Genomic DNA, 8,381 nt, shown 5'->3' with positions numbered 1-8,381 from the left:
GCCGTTATGGGCAGCATAGCTGTGTGGAGGATATACTTTTTGTTTCCGTAAGTGTCCTTGAGTCAACGGCCTTTGAAATGTTTGAATCCTTTATGATGTAATGTGATTTGTGGAATCAAATAAAGTATTTAAAATGTGCGTGTGTGGTTGAGTGCAATGAAGACTGATCATAGGCCATAGTCATTCTGAAACTGTTGGTGAGAATCTAGGAGAGGATTCTGCTGAAAAGCTAGCTAGTGTGTGTGTTCACCACCTACTCAAACCACAGATGGAATTATCATTTTTTTTTTTTTTTGTCATTTAGCAGACGCTCTTATCCAGAGCGACTTACATGAGCAATTAGGGTTAAGTGCCTTGCTTAAGGGCACATCGACAGATTTTTCACCTAGTCGGCTCAGGGATTAGAACCAGCGACCTTTTGGTTACTGGCACAACGCTCTTACCCACTAAGCTAGGCCTACTGACAAAGGAAAGCAGCTTCCTTGTCAGTTGCACAACTGAATGCATTCAACCAAAATGAGTCTTCCACATTTAACCCAACCCCTCTGAATCAGAGAGGTGCAGGGGGCTGCCTTACTCGATGTCCACAGCTCCTGTGGAGCAGTTGTTGGAGGTTAACTGCCTCGCTCAAGGGCAGAAAGGGCAGATTTTCCCACCTTGCCGGCTCGGGGATTCAAACCAGCGACCTTTCGGTTACTTGCCCAACGCTCTTAACCACTAGGCTACCTGCCGCCCCTACTGTAGGCTATGGAAACTAAAGCAAACAGTTGGTGCAGCTTGTGGTTGTTTTACCTATCTTGGTTGAATGCACCACTGATTGTAAAACATGCTCTGGATAAGAGCATCTGCAGAAGGACTAAGACGTTAATGTGAGCTTACAGTTACATTTTAGTCATTTAGCAGACGCTCTTATCCATACATCATTTTTTTCTTTTTCATACTGGCCCTCCGTGGGAATCGAACCCACAACCTTGGCATTGCAAACGCCATGCTCTACCAACTGAGCTACATCCCTCTCATGTGGTGCCAAATACAGGCTGTGAAATGCTGGCTGCATGGCTGCAAAATGGTTGCATGGTTGTCCATGGTTGCATGGGTGTAAATAGTGGAGCAGGGAAATCATCTCTAGCATCTAAAAATGTAGCCTGGGTACCAGTCTGTTTGTGTTATCATTCCACTCCTTGCCACTCCTTTAATGCTGTTTGGCATGACAAGGAGTGGCCTGATGACCCAAACAGATCTGGGACCAAGCTAGTAAAAATGATCTGTTTAGGTTAAATCAAGGATTTCACATAGGTGGATTCAAGAGTTACTTTTTTACTTTTTTTTTTGGGGGGGGGGGGGGGGGGGGGGGGGGGGGGGGGGGTGTGCAGATCAGCTTTGATATTGCAGATAGATTGTAACTTCCATCAATGTAATTATCTGCATCACTTCCAGTCCCCCATATGTTTTTTTTTCTCGCAAATATATAGATATACAGTGGGGAGAACAAGTATTTGATACACTGCCGATTTTGCAGGTTTTCCTACATACAAAGCATGTAGAGGTCTGTAATTTTTATCATAGGTACACTTCAACGGTGAGAGACGGAATCTAAAAATCCAGAAAATCACATTGTATGATTTTTAAGTAATTAATTTGCATTTTATTGCATGACATAAGTATTTGATCACCTACCAACCAGTAAGAATTCCAGCTCTCACAGACCTGTTAGTTTTTCTTTAAGAAGCCTCCTGTTCTCCACTCATTACCTGTATTAACTGCACCTGTTTGAACTCGTTACCTGTATAAAAGACACCTGTCCACACACTCAATCAAACAGACTCCAACCTCTCCACAATGGCCAAGACCAGAGAGCTGTGTAAGGACATCAGGGATAAAATTGTAGACCTGCACAAGGCTGGGATGGGCTACAGGACAATAGGCAAGCAGCTTGGTGAGAAGGCAACAACTGTTGGCGCAATTATTAGAAAATGGAAGAAGTTCAAGATGACGGTCAATCACCCTCGGTCTGGGGCTCCATGCAAGATCTCACCTCGTGGGGCATCAATGATCATGAGGAAGGTGAGGGATCAGCCCAGAACTACACGGCAGGACCTGGTCAATGACCTGAAGAGAGCTGGGACCACAGTCTCAAAGAAAACCATTAGTAACACACTACGCCGTCATGGATTAAAATCTGCAGCGCATGCAAAGTCCCCCTGCTCAAGCCAGCGCATGTCCAGGCCCGCCTGAAGTTTGCCAATGACCATCTGGATGATCCAGAGGAGGAATGGGAGAAGGTCATGTGGTCTGATGAGACAAAAATAGAGCTTTTTGGTCTAAACTCCACTCGCCGTGTTTGGAGGAAGAAGAAGGATGAGTACAACCCCAAGAACACCATCCCAACTGTGAAGCATGGAGGTGGAAACATCATTCTTTTGGGATACTTTTCTGCAAAGGGGACAGGACGACTGCACCGCATTGAGGGAAGGATGGATGGGGCCATGTATCGCGAGATCTTGGCCAACAACCTCCTTCCCTCAGTAAGAGCATTGAAGATGGGTCGTGGCTGGGTCTTCCAGCATGACAACGACCCGAAACACACAGCCAGGACAACTAAGGAGATCTGGAGAAGGTCTGTACGGAGGAGTGGGCCAAAATCCCTACTGCATTGTGTGCAAACCTGGTCAAGACCTACAGGAAACGTATGATCTCTGTAATTGCAAACAAAGGTTTCTGTACCAAATATTAAGTTCTGCTTTTCTGATGGATCAAATACTTATGTCATGCAATAAAATGCAAATTAATTACTTAAAAATCATACAATGTGATTTTCGGAATATTTGTTTTAGATTCCGTCTCTCACAGTTGAAGTGTACCTATGATAAAAATTACAGACCTCTACATGCTTTGTAAGTAGGAAAACCTGCAAAATCGGCAGTGTATCAAATACTTGTTCTCCCCACTGTATATTGTCAAAGAAGTGTGGATCATCATTATTTTGTCCGTAAAGGTTAATGAGCCATATCTGTTTATGTTCCAATAACATATTTAAAATAGTCCATCTACCTTGCGTATCTGTTTGGACAATTTGCATATTTTCGAATAGATATTTCTGTTAATTAATATCATCACCCCTTTTGTGTTTCTTTGCCCATGGGAGAAGTATATCCCCCCCCCCCCCCCCCCCCCCCCCCCATTCCTTTTTCCACGCAACTTCATCTAGAATTGTTGAATGAGTTTCCTGTAAACCATAGATATTATATTCCTTCTCTTTGAGCCATGTAAATATTGTTCTTCTTTTGTTATTATCTGCTAAGCCATTACAATTTTAACTGGCTATACTTATTTCACCATATACCATAATGAGATACATGTTTCAAATCTATTTATCATTATATATGTTTGTAAATTTACCAATAAAAAATACCATAGTAATTGAGTGTCCATATAGCTGTACCATGATATTTGCATTGCTACTAAGTAACCCTCCAATTGTTCTCCACTAATTCCCCCGCTAAAGCCCCTCCCCATCCCAAGTTGAGCTGTCATCCCAGTGATCGGCATATCACCCCCATCCCCCCGGATCCCTAGGCCACCGAGAGGCCAGGACACATCCATCGAAAACAGTACACAGTACCACCCACAAAACAGAAGCAGGTCAACCGCCAAAAGCATTTCCAATGCTCTCACCTCAATATATATATATATATATATAGCTATTTAAAATATATATCTATTCAAATATCTTGCATATCTTATTTTCCATCATTATCAATTAATATGTGTAGTGTATTGAGATTATGATGGTGTTAAAGGTTTTTAAGTGGAACTGAAAGAATGTTCATTTTAGTATCAAGAGGGAATGTTTTAGTGTAATGTCACATACAACAGACAGGAAGAGTGTTGTAGACAGGGGAGACTGGTGATTGGCCAGAAGAGGGAGCCACCCATCTTTTTGCATTGTTTATAAATAGGGGTTAAACGAAGAAGAAAGTCAGAACGGCCAGTACAATCTGGGACGCCGTTCTCCGGACACCGCGGGTCTGTAACTTATGCTGTAACCTCGTGATTTTAATAAAAGCCTCTAACACGGTGAAGCTTGAGCGGACTCTTTGTTGACAGCAATAATGGCCACCATTCACCCGATACGACATATGCGTAATAATGTTGGCAGTTCATGCGTAGGATTTTAACCTATAACCCGGATTGCCATTACATTTTTGACAAGCAATTATTATTTTAGCAAACAATTATTGTGGTTCATCCTATATTCTCCCTAACATCCTTACCCCCTTGCAACAGATGTGGGAAAAACACACACGCACACACGCACATACTCTAACACACTCAACCCCTTTCCTCCACAATCAACCATAAGATCAGATGCTCAACGGTTGTTACATTCCAGCGCCCAACTCAAGAAAGGACCTGATTTATGAATGCATATACAGTTACAGCTGTTTGAGAAAGCATGCAAGATTTAGCAAAAATTGACAACAATGTGAGATTTGATTAATCTATTTAATCTATGTCAAGTCCTAGGTGATGGAGATCAGATCCACCCTCTTCACCTGAGACACAAACACTCTGGTTGTAACCCTTTTCCCCAAGCATCTTCTGAGAGTTACTTAGTTAGCGTCACAAATGGCACCCTATTCCCTATATAGTGCACTAATTTTGACCAAGGCCCATAGGGCTCTGGTCAAAAGTATTGCCGTAAGTATGGAATAGGGTGCCATTTGGGATGCCGCCTTAACTGCATTTCCACCCATGTGTACAGGTTACTTTTCATGGCGGTACGGTTACAAGTGTGGTTAGTCTGAATCTCAGCTGAGATAGTGAAGGGAGGGGAGTGATGTGTCTCTGAAGGAATGAAGAGAGAAAGAGTGAGAAATAGTGGGGGAGATGGACAGATAGAAAGAGGGTGAAGGAAGAGTTAGAGACAGGGGAATGGAGATGTAGAGAGAGAGGTTGTAGTTTTGAAAAATATGTTTCTCCTTTCAGTCATTCATCAAAAACTACATTACCCAGAGGTCTTTGAAGCGAGCTGATATGTACAGTAGGTGTGGCCAGGTGTGTCAGACAGACCTCATTATTGTAACTTTCAATACAAGAAATAGGATACAGAAAAATCACCTGATCAACAGCACACAGGTAATTTCAACCTCTCAGATTACCATTCTTCCGTTTGTATGTTTCATCGTAAATAATAATTTGTTCTTAACAAGTTAAATAAAGGTTACATTTTTTTTCTTCTTTTTAAAGGCTGCCTTTAGGCTACAACAGACCAGGGAACATATTGTGCAATAGAAGTTGTGAATACAACACACCCAGACAATCTCTCACACATTGACCAGATTAGGCTCTCTCAATGGAGTAGCCTACTTGATTTGGCCAAATTGATGAATTCACAAATGTTTAGGCCCACCTGTATTGGAGACGTTTAGCCTAAAGTAGCCTAAGAAGGCTAGCCTATACGTTTGTTGAAATGTGTTTTATGAATGATAAACTATAAAACATTTATCTAGAAAGGACAGACTTTACCAACTTTTCTTCCCAAGGAAATGTACTCGACTGACACAGCTGTCTATGGAATTGTATAGCTTGTGAAAAACATTTGAAGAAGGATTTCGAGCAATGAATAGGAATGTTCCATTCGGTGGAAAACTTTATTTGGGGGGAACTTTGCGGTCCCAACATAGAAATGATAAACACACAGCGGCGGTTTATCTTGAACTGAAATATAAACCCCATGTTGAGACAACCGGTAAACTCTTTCTCCGTAAAAGTCTACCTATTGTCCGTTACAACTGTTCAATGCGCGAGGATAATGATATCGTCACCCCGAGAGGCGACAATGGTTCGTTCCAGCTGCTTACCATGCTGAAGTATTTTGTAGCGTTAGAGAAAAAGACGGATCTACTCCGCCGGCACCGCAGGTTTAAGCTTGAACGAGTTTCGCAAGTTATGAAGTGGGTGAGTGAACCGAACGAATGGCTGACTGTATCTTTTTTAATATTGCATTGTCGTTTTCCTTTCCATTTATTTGCACACGCCAAAAAGGTCGAGAAACCGTTTGTCCGCTGTAGCTTCCAAGATATTGTAACTGTTCAGTCTGAAACGTTTGAGTGACAGACAGGTTTAGAATAAACCAACCACAACAACCAAAAACCAAAGGCAAAGCACCATTAATAACAGGAACAACAAGCTTACAAGTGTAGGTTGTTTACGATGCTTTGAGGTCTAGCTAGGTAGGCTAGTTTCGTTGTGAATTAAAGCCAACGGAAAGAGAACCATTGGCAATGGTATGCATTGCGGGCGACGTTGTCAGGCAGAACCTGTCGTTCATTCATGTCGACTGCCTTGGGTGTAGGTTTTTGCTGCTGGCTGCAAAGTTGCAGAATCAGTCAGTGAATTCCAGCGCTTGCAGAAAAACGTCTCAAACGCGCCAGTATGACCGATGTTTCAAAGTTGATCGTTTGTTTTTATAGGTCAACTATAATTGGGCCAAATGTAGCCTACACCAACTTCAGTTGGGGAAAATGCAGCGACCAATTTAAAAGAGCACATGACACAGAGAGAAGACACACACACCTTGCTTGGCTGCATACTGGGGGATAGCTTTGTGTTATAACGTTAGATAGCTTCTTAGCTCATTACCTGGGCATTCTTTTTAATGTGTTGTTGTTGTTGTTGTTGCAGTGAAGAGAACAAGAGTGCTCTGAGAGCTACCTGTCTGTAGTGAATCTAGGCTATAGCCTGAGTGCCAGTCTGTTTGTGCTTTATTGACTACTGCTTGTCACTCATTGTCATCCCGAACATTTTCATCATGGCAAACTTGACAGTTGTCATGATGACAATGAGTTGGCATAACAGCACAAATAGATATAGTACCAGGCTAGAGATTCTAAGGTCAGTTTCCGGGATAGGTGGACACAGATTAAGCTTAGTCCTGGATTTAAAAGGCATTTCAAATGAAGATTCTTCATTGAGCATGCGTTTTAGTCCAGGACTAGGCTAGGTTTGATCTGTGTCCTAGAAACCAGGCCAGGGCCAACTTCAGTTCATCTTACTCCTACTTCCACAGTGAATTCAATGCTCTGGGGTGTAGTTTCCCCTAGGTACATATCTAGGGTCAGCGTCCCCTCCCCCAATCCTAACCTTAACCATTAGTGGGGAAAATGACCCAAGATGGGAATCTTCCACAGTTAGAAGTCAATAGGAACTGTATCTATGCGGGTATTTAGCCTCTGTTAGACTATACTTGTATTGTCTGTGGGCCTTCATCTACCCCGGGACCCACCCTAAGTTTAGTTGTCTTGGCCTAGTGACAGTTGACAGCAGAATACTGGTCTGTTCTGTTGCCGTGACGACACGGGGAGAACTTTAGCAGAACAGGGCAGTGTAATTACAGAGCTGTGTGTCAGTCTGTGGAATTACTTCCAGGTTTCCTCCATTCTCTTTCTCTTTCTCTCCTCTATCTTTTATTCCCTCTTCATTTTTCTCACATTAGGCATATACGCCCAGTCTCTCTCTCTCTCTCTCTCTCATATCCTTGACCCTTTCTCATTATCCCTATCCCTCTCTCTCTCTTCCTGACGATGTATGGCTTTGTGGAATCTCTCTCTCTCTCTCTCTCTCTCTGAACCCCTCTTTTTTGATTTGTTCCGCTCTCTGAACCACTCTCTTTTCTTTGTTCCGTTCACATAGTTATCTGGGGAGTCTCTCTGTTGTTTTTTATTTTCCTCTCTGTTCCCTCAACTGAGTGACAACACAATGCACTGAAAAACAAGAGGACCTTGCTTCTGCCCGTAGACAAATAATTATAGTTCTGTGCTTCTGATACAGCAGTCCTTATACTTTTTCTGTTCTGTGTGCTGATTCTGTTTCCTGTCTGTCTGTCTCTCTCTCTCTCCTCTGTTAGTTTTACCGTTGTGTGAACTGATTATCAGTCAGCCGATAAAAACTGTCAGACTGACCAAATATTCCCATCTACCCTGTCAGCCCCACCACCTTATACCCTCTCCTCCTCCCTCTCCTCCAACCCTCTCCTCCTCTCTCTTTCTCCCTCTCCTCCTCCCTCTCTCCTCCCCTCCTCTCTCCCTCCCTCCCCTCTCCTCCTCCCTCCCTCCCTCCCCTCCTCCCTCCCTCTCTCCCTCCCTCTCCTCCTCCCTCTCCCCTCTCCTCCTCCCTCCCTCCTCTCCTCCTCCCTCTCTCCCTCCCTCCCCTCTCCTCCTCCCTCTCTCCCTCTCCTCCTCTCTCTTTCTCCCTCTCCTCCTCCCTCTCCCCTCCCTCCTCCCCTCCTCCCTCCCTCTCTCCCTCCCTCCCCTCTCCTCCTCCCTCCCTCCCTCCCTCCCTCCCTCCCTCCCTCCCTCCCTCCCTCCCTCCCTCCCTCC

This window comes from Coregonus lavaretus, assembly GCF_964263955.1.
Source record: "Coregonus lavaretus genome assembly, contig: HAP1_SCAFFOLD_1801, whole genome shotgun sequence".
NCBI lineage: Eukaryota > Metazoa > Chordata > Actinopteri > Salmoniformes > Salmonidae > Coregonus > Coregonus lavaretus.
The sequence above is the reverse complement of the archived record's forward strand: the minus strand, read 5'-3'. Positions refer to the sequence as shown.